The 10,787-nt window shown below is 38.2% G+C and overlaps 1 long non-coding RNA gene across 1 annotated transcript; it reads right to left on the bottom strand.

The window, feature by feature from the left end:
* Positions 1-638: 638 nt before the first annotated feature.
* On the bottom strand, positions 639-10,582 carry LOC119876379. The gene is made up of 2 exons (XR_005361067.1): positions 10,449-10,582; positions 639-848 (listed from the first exon to the last, which is right to left on the bottom strand). It is a non-coding gene; the product is annotated as an uncharacterized LOC119876379 (long non-coding RNA).
* Positions 10,583-10,787: the final 205 nt, after the last annotated feature.

The raw sequence follows: 10,787 nt of genomic DNA, 5'->3' as shown, positions 1-10,787 counted from the left end.
TTGTACAGATCAAGAACAATAACTACAATGAGTGCATAAAAGAGAAGGAAGTAAAGAATAGATAAAAGTAGAACAATTCTAGACTGAAAGGAATGAGTACACTTAAAAGTTCTGAACATTTTATTTTTAAAGAAAAATAAAATTAGTACAACATAATACTGTGCTTAAGAGATCAAAAAGGATAAACTTGAGAAGGGGTCATTGGATTTGAGATTAGAAGGAATGGGGAAAGTGGTAGGATTTTGAGAGTTATGGTGAAAGATACCCAAATTCATCAACCCTTGCAGTCAGCGTATTTGACAACAAACTTTCTTTTAAGATTTTATTTATTTATTCATGAGAGACACAGAGAGAGAGAGGCAGAGACACAGGCAGAGGGAGAAGCAGGCTCCCTGCGGGGAGCTTGATGCAGGACTTCATCCCAGAACTCCAGGATCATGTCCTGAACCAAAGGCAGATGCTCAACCACTGAGCCACCCACATGTCCCTGACAGCAAACTTTGATTGGGCTTTTTAAAGAAGAGATGCAGATTGAGAGAATAAAAAAAAGAAAGAAAGAAAGAAAGAAAGAAAGAAAGAAAGAAAGAAAGAAAGAAAGAAAGAAAAAGAATTTAATAAAGAAAGTCTTCACAATCAGGTAACCTTTGCTATTTATTATCTGATTTCCATGGCATCAGCAGGATGGAGGAACAAAAGTCATGACATGGCTACTCAGTGCCACTTCCCAGCTTCTGGAGACAGTTTTTGGTTTTTAATTGTTCAACATGTTTTCATTCTAGGCCCAAGAAAAAAATCACTTGCAAAGTACTCCCAGAAGGCTCATCACTTCAAGACGGATGCGGCTCTATCTGGAAGGGAGAAAAGAAACGTATGGGAATGATTAAGAACTCTCAGGTGGTGTTTAGGACAGAGTCAACAAGGAGGTGCAGTTCCCAGAATGTCAAGCACTCCCCACCCCCTCCCTGGATGTGAGCTATTTGAAATAAATGATATGTCAGTAATTAGGGTTCCCAAAAACATCATTTGCATCTCCACCTCTAACACAATTCCTCTGCTCATAGCTGTAAGACTCCGACCCATGATTTTGGTATCACTTAGTACAGGTGATATAGAAAAAAATAACCACTATTCAGTCATCATTGAGGAGTTACTGTTAAAATATTTTAAACAATATTTTTAATATAATGAGTGGGTGGAATGGTAGAAGGAAATTGTGTATTGTGATGTGCAAAAGTCTTTTCATAAGGAACAGGAAATATTCTAATTCATTGTTGAAGTTAAAAGCAGTTCACATTGTATCACTGCAAGTAGCAAATTCATGCAGCCTTGGAGCTTTGTATACCTATTACCCACTCCCTTCTACAATCATTAATAACTTTGCCTAAAGAACAGTGCTCTGATAAAAACTAATACATTGACCATGAGCACTGTTGTAATATTTATTAAATAACAGTTCGAAGAGGGAAACTTATCACTCTTCAATTAGTAATTTTTAAGTACTATTTTTATGTTAATCCGTGATTTTATCAAGTCAACTGGCTAGATAGACCCTTATCAGTGAAGGTATGGATATCTTATGTAATGAAATAAGCCAGTTTTCAAATTTAAAATCACCTTTTAGCAAAGGCTTTATTTGTGTAGTAGCACACCATATTGTATTTTTGAGGGTATGGTGTCAGGGTGTACAGAGCATAAAAGGTGATTTATTTGTCCCAATACTTATTGTCACCTCAAAGTGCATTTAATGGAGACATGCTACCTTAGCTGTTTCCCAGATTTCAATTCAAACATTTCCTGAGTGACTTCAAAGGATAAGTCTTTATGCAAGGTACAGCACAATGCAAAAGTGAGTGAAATCCTTTCCCTAGCATTTCGCAGAGAGGAGCTAAGATGCATGCGCAAAGAACAATAATAAAAATAGAGTACAGGAATTGCTAAAAAGAAATATATGAACAGTTGTTATGGGATCATAGAAAGAATAGAGATTAATGGCTGCTAACCCCAGAGGAACATGATGGTGAGCTTAGTTGAGGAAGGAGAGGGCTCAGAACAGCTTTATTGAAAACAATGGATTTAAGTTGCAAGGGTGCATTTTCTAAGTCATACATCATTCTTCTTTAAATATAGTTGCATTGCGCCTGTATCTAATATTTATCTCACAGGTTTGGGATTCAAGGAGTTTTGCAAAGCCTAAATCATTACGAAGTCATAAAAGAGTAAAATTATTATTACATTATATTATTGCTATATCCACAGCGCTATGCCAGTCACTGTAAAGATTGCAAAAGCCCTGCAAATGCTGCTTTCAAGCATTCAGACAGTGTAGGTAAAGACAATATACCCCATGACACACAAGGCAGACAATGTGAGACAACAGGTAATTGACTCCTCGTGGTGATTTTCTGCACTGCCCAGAGACTGGCCAGCAACCAGGGCCCCAGCCAGACTTCCGCATCAGAAGGCCCAGAATACCAGCCAGGGGCCTCCATTTGTACTCTGGCTCCAGGTAGAAACAACAGCTATTAAGAATGGACCTGTCACCTGTTATGATGACCACGGGGTGTTGTATATAAATGATGAACCAGTGACTTCTACCCCTGAAACCAATATTGCACTGTATGTTAGCTAACTAGAATTTCAACAAAATTTTGAAAAAAAAAGAAATGGGCTTGTTATCAATCTAAGGCTCATAAAATACTTGGAAGATTTCTTGTGACCCATCTTAAGAAGCAGGATTCCCAATATGCTCTGCTGTGCGGGGTACTTTGAGGGAGGCTAGAAAAACACCAACAAAATACCAGATTTTGATATCTGGTTTATTTGATGCTCTCTAACAACGTCACCAGCTACTGCTTACCTAATAATTGTTAAATAAAGCATTTTACTTATATAAAACATCATCGACAGTAAGGAGTTACCTCCACCTTCTTCCACAGTGTATTTGAAAATTCAAAAGCCCGGGTTGGACACCTATCATGGGCCAGGTTACATGCCACTTTAAACCTTTCTGTTCTTTCTTCCCGGAGCTTAGGATATCCTGGGAGGGCAACTCTGCTCCTCACTGACTTCTTTAAAAATGAAAACAGGCACTGAGAAGATTATCACCTACTCCCTGAAGCTACCTGTGTTGCCTCAAGACTAGAGGAGTGTTGGGGGAACGTGATGGCCTGGGAGGGGAAGCAAATGGAGTGAATACACCCAAATCACAAGCCCTAGTCGTTTCCATGGTCTGCTTCCCTTTGACTAGCTGGAATTACACACAGTCATGCTCCAAAGAAGCAGATAGCCAAGTCTATGGGGGAGATCTGCAGGATTTGTTTAAAAAAAAAAAAAAAAAAAACTTTAAAAAAACTTCGCCACTTCCTGAAAGGACTCCAGGGAGCTGTGTCAATTCAGGTGGCTGTGGTCAACTCCCAGGGTATCAAAATAGGCAATCATAAAGTGGTAGCCGAAGGGCCAGAAAGAGTTAATGTAGCTTCCTCAAGTGCCAGACTCTTCCCAGAAAATATCCCAGGTACTCCCAACAGTGGGCCTCATGTGCAGGATTATATTCAGAAAATAAAGCGGGGAAAATTTTTTAAAAAAGGAAAAAAAAGAATACCAGAAGATACACTTGAGTGAAATAATGTTTAACTTAATAAATAATGCACATCATAAAATATGTATTTATTTAGTAAACACCTCGTATACCACAGCATCAGTCATCACAACTGAATAATAAATATAGCACCTTAAAATATCTGGCTGCCAAGATGGATAAAAGAGCGAAGAAGCCAGCACATCCTGACCTCAGACTCCACAACCTCCCCCTGCCTCTGGGGGAGAAGATACAGCGGCCACTGAGTGATTAGGCCGTGGAGGTAGCAGCAGGCCCAGAGGCACTGAATAATGGATATCCTTGGAAGCCCTTGGTGGAGGCTGCAAGCTGCCATGGGAGGAGGGGAGAGTGTCGAAGAACCTCGAGAGTCCTGCAGAGACCAGAGGGAAACCAGGAGAGAAGAGCCTGGCAATAAATCTTTTAATACCCAAGCAAACAGGCCACCGGATAAAGGATTTTACCCATTTTAGTTGAAGAGCATTTGCTCCCTTGCTGTAATAGTCCCTCCTGTGAAATGAATGTATTAATGCCAGTAGGTCCAGGCTGAGACTGGCTGACCAAGATCACCCATTCGAAACCATTAGTTGTTTAACCCTGGCTTGCAGATTAGCACAGATTAATTGACAGGGCATACTTTGCCGGGAATTTTCAGAATGCTTTCCAAATGGTTAAACGGAGACACTTTGTTGACCATAAAGGGTTCCTAATGCAAACAAAGGAGTGCTGAGGTGGCACAACTGTCCACGATGGGTTGCAGTTTCCAGGGATAAACCTGCCGTCTCCTATCAAGCCTTCAGGCTGCCGTTGGCTGCACAGCCGTTATCTTCACAATGCTGACACATGTAATCTAGCATCCTCACTTTGCCACAGTCGGAGCAATTGCTTGACAATTTGATTACAGTTTCCTGTCAGCTCATGCACAGAATATTTCTGTGAGCTTTCAGCAATCGCAAAATATTTTGATTTTGCAATGATAGTAATCCATGGAGGAAAATGTCTTCAAAATATTGATTTCTGATAACAAATCAAGATCTGCATAAAGGAAATTGCTTTAAGTGTCTATGAATAAGGACAAGTTGAAGTATGGAGCCCACGAGGGTGCAGGCTGTGATAATGCCACCAGACAGAGAAGGACTTGGATTGTGGGACTTGGATGGAAGGAGGCAGAGCTTGTGACAGAAGAGCCACCGTTGGTGTTCAGTGACCTGGTGGAGATAATTGAATCACCACTCTGCTGGACCAATATATAGTGGGGGTTTGTCAATGTCTTTTCAAAAACACCCTTTGTCCTTCAAACAACTAAAGGTTGTTGGGCACGTATATTGGTAGAAATTCCATAAGACAGGGAAATAAAGAAGGAAACGTTGTCATTTAGAAGGCAAAATATCGGTTTAATAAATAATTTGCAGGTGAACGTGTATTTAAATGAACTAATATTGAATGTTAAAGGTCATAGCTGTCTGTAAGGATTTTTGTCCCTTGTCATAAAATGGAGAGAGGTCTTTTTCAATATATGAGTATGACTGGCTCTTTGTGACCCCTTACTAGAGGTATGAAATAGGATTTGTCTTGAATTACTGACCTTTCCCCTGCAAAGAGAATGTGCCAAGAAAGACCTCCATATTCTTTTTTGCTCCCTCAGAAATCAGTCATTCAAAACAGTTACTTCCAGCATTTTAGGCACTTCGACACAATGATAGTTGTCTACAGAATAGGATAAAACTGAGCTTAGTTCCACAAATGAACAAGATAGAAATGGGCATATGATCAGATTGAAAAAAATCATGGAATTTTAAATGGAGGAAAATGCTCTGAAATGAAAACCTATTACGGTAGCCCTGGAGCTAAAGGTAATTTATAGGTAGACCAGTAAAACATGTGTTCCTCAATAATGCAATCAATCATTTTACCTGGAATCCAGCCACTCAGCAATGTAAGGCTCTAGCATGAAGCTAGAGTTTTTTCAAGCTGCTATTAGTCAAATAGCTTTAATGACTTCTACTTTCAGACAACAGTTAAGGCTATTTAAATCTATAATTTGTCCTACATTTCTTCTTAAACAGGCATGCAACCATACATGCCGACATTGCTTATATTCAGAACAGCGAAAGCAAATGGTGGTAACACATGGACTTTGAAAGCATAAATTACACAGAAAGTCTCTGTCACTGACATTTCATTTTTGTGATAAGGCATAATTTACATAGAATAAAATTCATCCTTGTAGTGTACCACTTTGTGAGTTTTGACAAACACATATAGCCATGTAGCCACTATCACAATCAGGATGTAGAACAATAAACAGTTTGATAATCCTCCCAAATTTCCTCCTCCCCTCTGCAATCCACCCCTCCTACACTCCAGGCCCCTGGCACCCATGGTTCTATTTTCCATTCCTATATTTTTATGTTTTCCATAATATTATATCAATGGAATCATGCAGTTTATGATTTTTGTTTTTAAGTCTGGCGCCTTTATCCAGAAAAATGCAATTGCGACCCATTCCTGTTATCGTGATACCAGCATTTCATTCTTTTTATTGCCAGGTATGGATGTACCTCAGTTTGGACTGATTGCAGTTTTTAGTGATTACTAATAAGGCCTCTATTAATATTGACATACATGTTTTTCTGTGAATGTAAAATTTTATTTAGCTTGGGTAAATACTTAGGAGTACGGTTGCTAGGTCATTTGGTAAGTATGTTTAACTTTACAAAAACGGCCCAACTGTTTTAAAAAGTGACTGCACTATTTTGAATTGCCAGAAGCAATATATGGGAGCTTCCATTGCTCCACATCCTTGCCAGCCCTTGGTATTTTCAGTTATTTTGTGTGCTTGTTTAAGCTATTTTAATAGATGTGCTACGCTGTCATATTGTAGTTTTTATTTGCATTTTCTTAATAACTAATGATGTTAAGCATCTTTTCATGTGCTTATTTGCCATTCCTATAATTTCAAGTGTCTTTGTAAATCTTGTGCTCATTTCTTTTTTCACTAGGCTGATGGTTTTCTCATTACTGCCTTTTGAGGATTCTTATGTAAACTGGATTCAAGTCATTTTTCAAATATGTGATTTCAAATATTTCTCCTAGTTTGTGTCTTTTTATTTTCTTAATAATGCCATACATAGGCAAAAGTCTTCATTTTAATGCAATCCAGTTTATCAATCTTTTTTCTTTTATGGATTGTGCTTTTTGTAATGTATCTAAGAAACCTCTGCTTAATCCAGGATTGCAAAAATTTTCTTTTATGTTTTCTTCTAGTCTATAAATCATTCACAACATAGTTTAAAATAGACCCAATATTAATGGAAAAAATGGGATAATTTTTTCTAATTCAGAAGAATCCAAACAGCCTTCAGTATTTTGTAGATTTAGAAATTTTGAAATCACAGTCTGTTCCCTAAAACATAACAAATCACACCAGTAATTCATTCATTCATTCATTCATTCATTCGTCAAGTATTCATTAATGCCCCTACTATTTTCAACTTATTTTGCTAGATAGTGTTTCAAACATGGTTGGTCTCTTCCCTCAAGAATTTCACATGCTAATATAAGACAGATAGTAGAGAGAAAATTGTAGCACAGTGTGATAAGAGCAAGGATTAAGGTGGTCGCCAGCCACAATAGGAGTGAAAAGCAGGATACAACACAAAATGATAGTACAGCAACCCTGTGTAAGAAAGGAGATAAAACTTGTGGCCCTCGGGAGCACATGGTTTTGTGGAGGAGATGAAAATATAAATACATAAATAAGTATTTAATTACCAACATCCTAAGTGCTATGAAAGTTAAAGGAAGTGAAGAGAATATATAAGAAGATATAATTTAGCCAAGGAGCCCCAGTGGAAGACCTCCTTAAGAAACCAACATGTAAATTGGAAGGTTAGCATAATTAAAAATTCATCTCAGAACAAGAGTGAAAAATCCAACATTCCAGCCTGAGAAAATTGCACATTTAAAGACTTCAAAATAGAAATTAAGTGAACATATTTGAGAAACAGAGAAAAGGCTAGGCTAATAGGGAGTTGTGTAGTGATTTTCTAATTTAAGTTTAATGAGAATCATCCATGAAGCTTGCTTAAAATTAAGATTACCAGGCCCCACATATAAAGTGTTTACTTAATAGTTCTAAAATAACAAGGTGATTATGATGTGTTGTATCAACCACCATACTTCGATAAATTCTAGACTAGAAGGAGAGGGAGAGAGTGGTAGGTAAGGAGACAGGGAGTAGAAACCAAGTTATTCAGAGTCAGGATTGTTGAGCCAAGCTTTATCCTAAAAACCTTGAAAAGCCTTTGAAGGATATAAAATGGGGATAAGTCATGATCCAGTTTGCATTTTAAAAACATTTTAAAATGACATAATAGAAATAGTGATGTGTATCATACTTAATTTCTGTCCATCTCACAAAAAGACCACCTAGGAATTATCCATAAACAAGACACCATTACGGAGGTCTCGGAAAAATGAAGTGAAGCTGAAGGCCTCCCTTGGGCAGCAGAGACCGAGAAGAGCCCATTAGAAGAGGAAGGGGGAGAGCTTCACTCTGACCACGTCAACTACTCTCAGGCTAGTACTTTGCCACCCAAGAGGGCCCCCCAGGGCCTCCAGTTTCTCTAGTGATAAAAAGAGAAGCCAAGTGGACATTCGGCTTCCCCAGAGTTGCAAGATGCTTCCCAGGAGGACTACTCAGGTCTCACCTCACAAGATCACTGCAAGACTCTGACAAGTTCAACTGCTTTTAAACCCCTGGTTTCTGGCAACCAGTGTTCAGTTCTTAGCAGCCTGCATCCCTGCTGACAGCGGCGCCTGAGGCTCTGCCAACCATGGGAGCCCAACAGGTCACTTCATCGGGCCGGGGAGTCCAGTTGGCAGTTCTGCCTGGCTTGAATTATAAGCCACAGGGCCATACCAGCGGTGGAGCAGACCCCCCAGCACCCCCTGGCCGGGGAGCAGGTTTACTGCTTCAGCCTCCCCAGCTGCTGAACCTCGCATCTGGTCCCACCACTCTGTGAAGCGTAGCCACAACACCCAGCAGCCAGAGAACACATCCTACAACTTGCCCAGACAGGGAACCAAGCCAACAGTCCTTCCCATCTGCTGAGCATCACCTCTGGCCCTTCATGACCAGGAAGCTCAAATAGTGATCCTGAGGAGCCTTGGCATCCAGCCTATGGTATTGCCTAGAAGTGGAGCCAACCTACAACCCCATTCAGTATGGAGTCCTTGTAAGATCCTGCCCCATAACTGAATAGCCTGTGGCCTCTCCTATACAGGGATCTCAGACCAATTGTGGAACAGGGCCTGTAGCCCCCTGCCACTCTCTGCCAACTAAGAATCAGGGTAGTGACCTTGCCCAACTGAGGAGCATGGTCATCAGTCCTGGTCTCAACAGTGGATAGGAAAGAAAGAAAGAAAGAAAGAAAGAAAGAAAGAAAGAAAGAAAGAAAGAAAGAAAGAAAGAAAGAAAGAAAGAAAGAAAGAAAGAGAAGAACAGGCTTGAACAACTACATACAAACCGAATATAACATATATAAAACATTCCATTCAATATAGCAGCAAAATATGCATTCTTTTGAAACATACACTGAACATTTTCTAGAATAGATCGTATATTAGGCCACAAAATAGTTCTCAACGAATTCAAGAAGACAGAAATATCAAGTATCTTTTCTGAAAACAATGGTATGAAACTAAAAATCAATAAAAGGAGGAAAGCTGGGAGGGAGGTTCACAAAAACGTGAAAATTAAATAACACACTCATGAACTACTAATGTATTAAAGAGGAAATCCTAAGTTAAATTAACAAATATCTTGAGACAGTGGAAATACAACATATCCAAACTCATGAGACACAGCAAAAAGCAGTTCTAAGAGGAGTTTATAGCTACAGATGCATATATCAGAGAGAAAAAAAAAAGAGAAAGATCTCAAATAAACAACCTAACATTCTACCTCAAAGAACTAAAAAAGAACAAACTAAAACCAAAGTTACCAAGAGGGAAATAATAAACATTAGAACAGAAAAAAAGGAAACTGAGAACAGAAAACAATAGTAAAAATTAGCAAAACTAAGAATTGGTTCTTTGTAAAGATAAGCAAAGTACACAAACCATTAGATATGCCAACAGAAAAAAAGAGAGAGAGGACTCAAATAAATTCATAAGTGAAAGAGGAGACATTACAACTGATACTGCAGAAATGCAAAGTGATTAAACAATTGTATGCCAAGAAATTGGAAATTGTGATTTATCAATTCCTAGAAACATACAAACTACCAAGAAATCACGAAGAAATAAAATATCTGAACAGACCAATAACAAGAAGAAAATTAAATCACTAATGAAAAAAATCTCCCAACAAAGTAAATCCCAGGGACAGAAGCTTCACAGGTGGATTTTACCAAACATTTAAAGAAGAATTAGTACCAATCCTTCTCAAAGTGTTCCAAAAAAATTAGAGGAAGGAACACTTCCAAACTCATTTTATGTGGCCACATTACCTGATACCAAAGCCAGGCAAGGACCTTACAAGTAAAGAAAACTACGGAACAATATCTCTGATGAATATCCTTACAAAAATTCTCAATAAATACTAGCAAATTGAATTCAGAGGCACATTAAAAGAATTATACACCATGAGCATTTGGGTTTAATTGCTGGGATACAACGATGGATGAAGAAATGCAAATTAATTAATGTGATACATCACATTAACAGAAAGGTAAAAATTATATAATCATCTCAATAGATTCAGAAAAAACATCTTCAAAAAAAGAGTAAAATTCTATACCCTTTAAGGATAAAAACTCTCAACAATTTGGGTATAGAAAGAACTCACCTCAGAATAATAAAGACCATAGATGACAAGCCCATAGCTAACAACATACTCAGTGGTGAAATGTTGAAAGCTTTTCCTCTAAGGCCAGGAATAAAGTTAGGGTGCTTGTTCTCACTACTCCGATTCAACATGGCACTGTAAGTCCTAGACAGAAGAATTAGACTAAATAAATAACATCCAAATTAAAAAGCAGAAAGTAAAATTTTCTCTGTTTACAGATAATACGATCTTATATATAAAAAACCCTAGAGAATCTACCAGAAAACTGTTAGAATTAAAAAAAAAAATTCGGTAAAGTTATAGGATACAAAATCAACAGGCAAAAGTTGATTGTGTTTC

Source organism: Canis lupus, chromosome 6 (genome assembly GCF_011100685.1).
Source record: "Canis lupus familiaris isolate Mischka breed German Shepherd chromosome 6, alternate assembly UU_Cfam_GSD_1.0, whole genome shotgun sequence".
Lineage (NCBI taxonomy): Eukaryota > Metazoa > Chordata > Mammalia > Carnivora > Canidae > Canis > Canis lupus.
The sequence above is the reverse complement of the archived record's forward strand: the minus strand, read 5'-3'. Positions and strand labels throughout refer to the sequence as shown.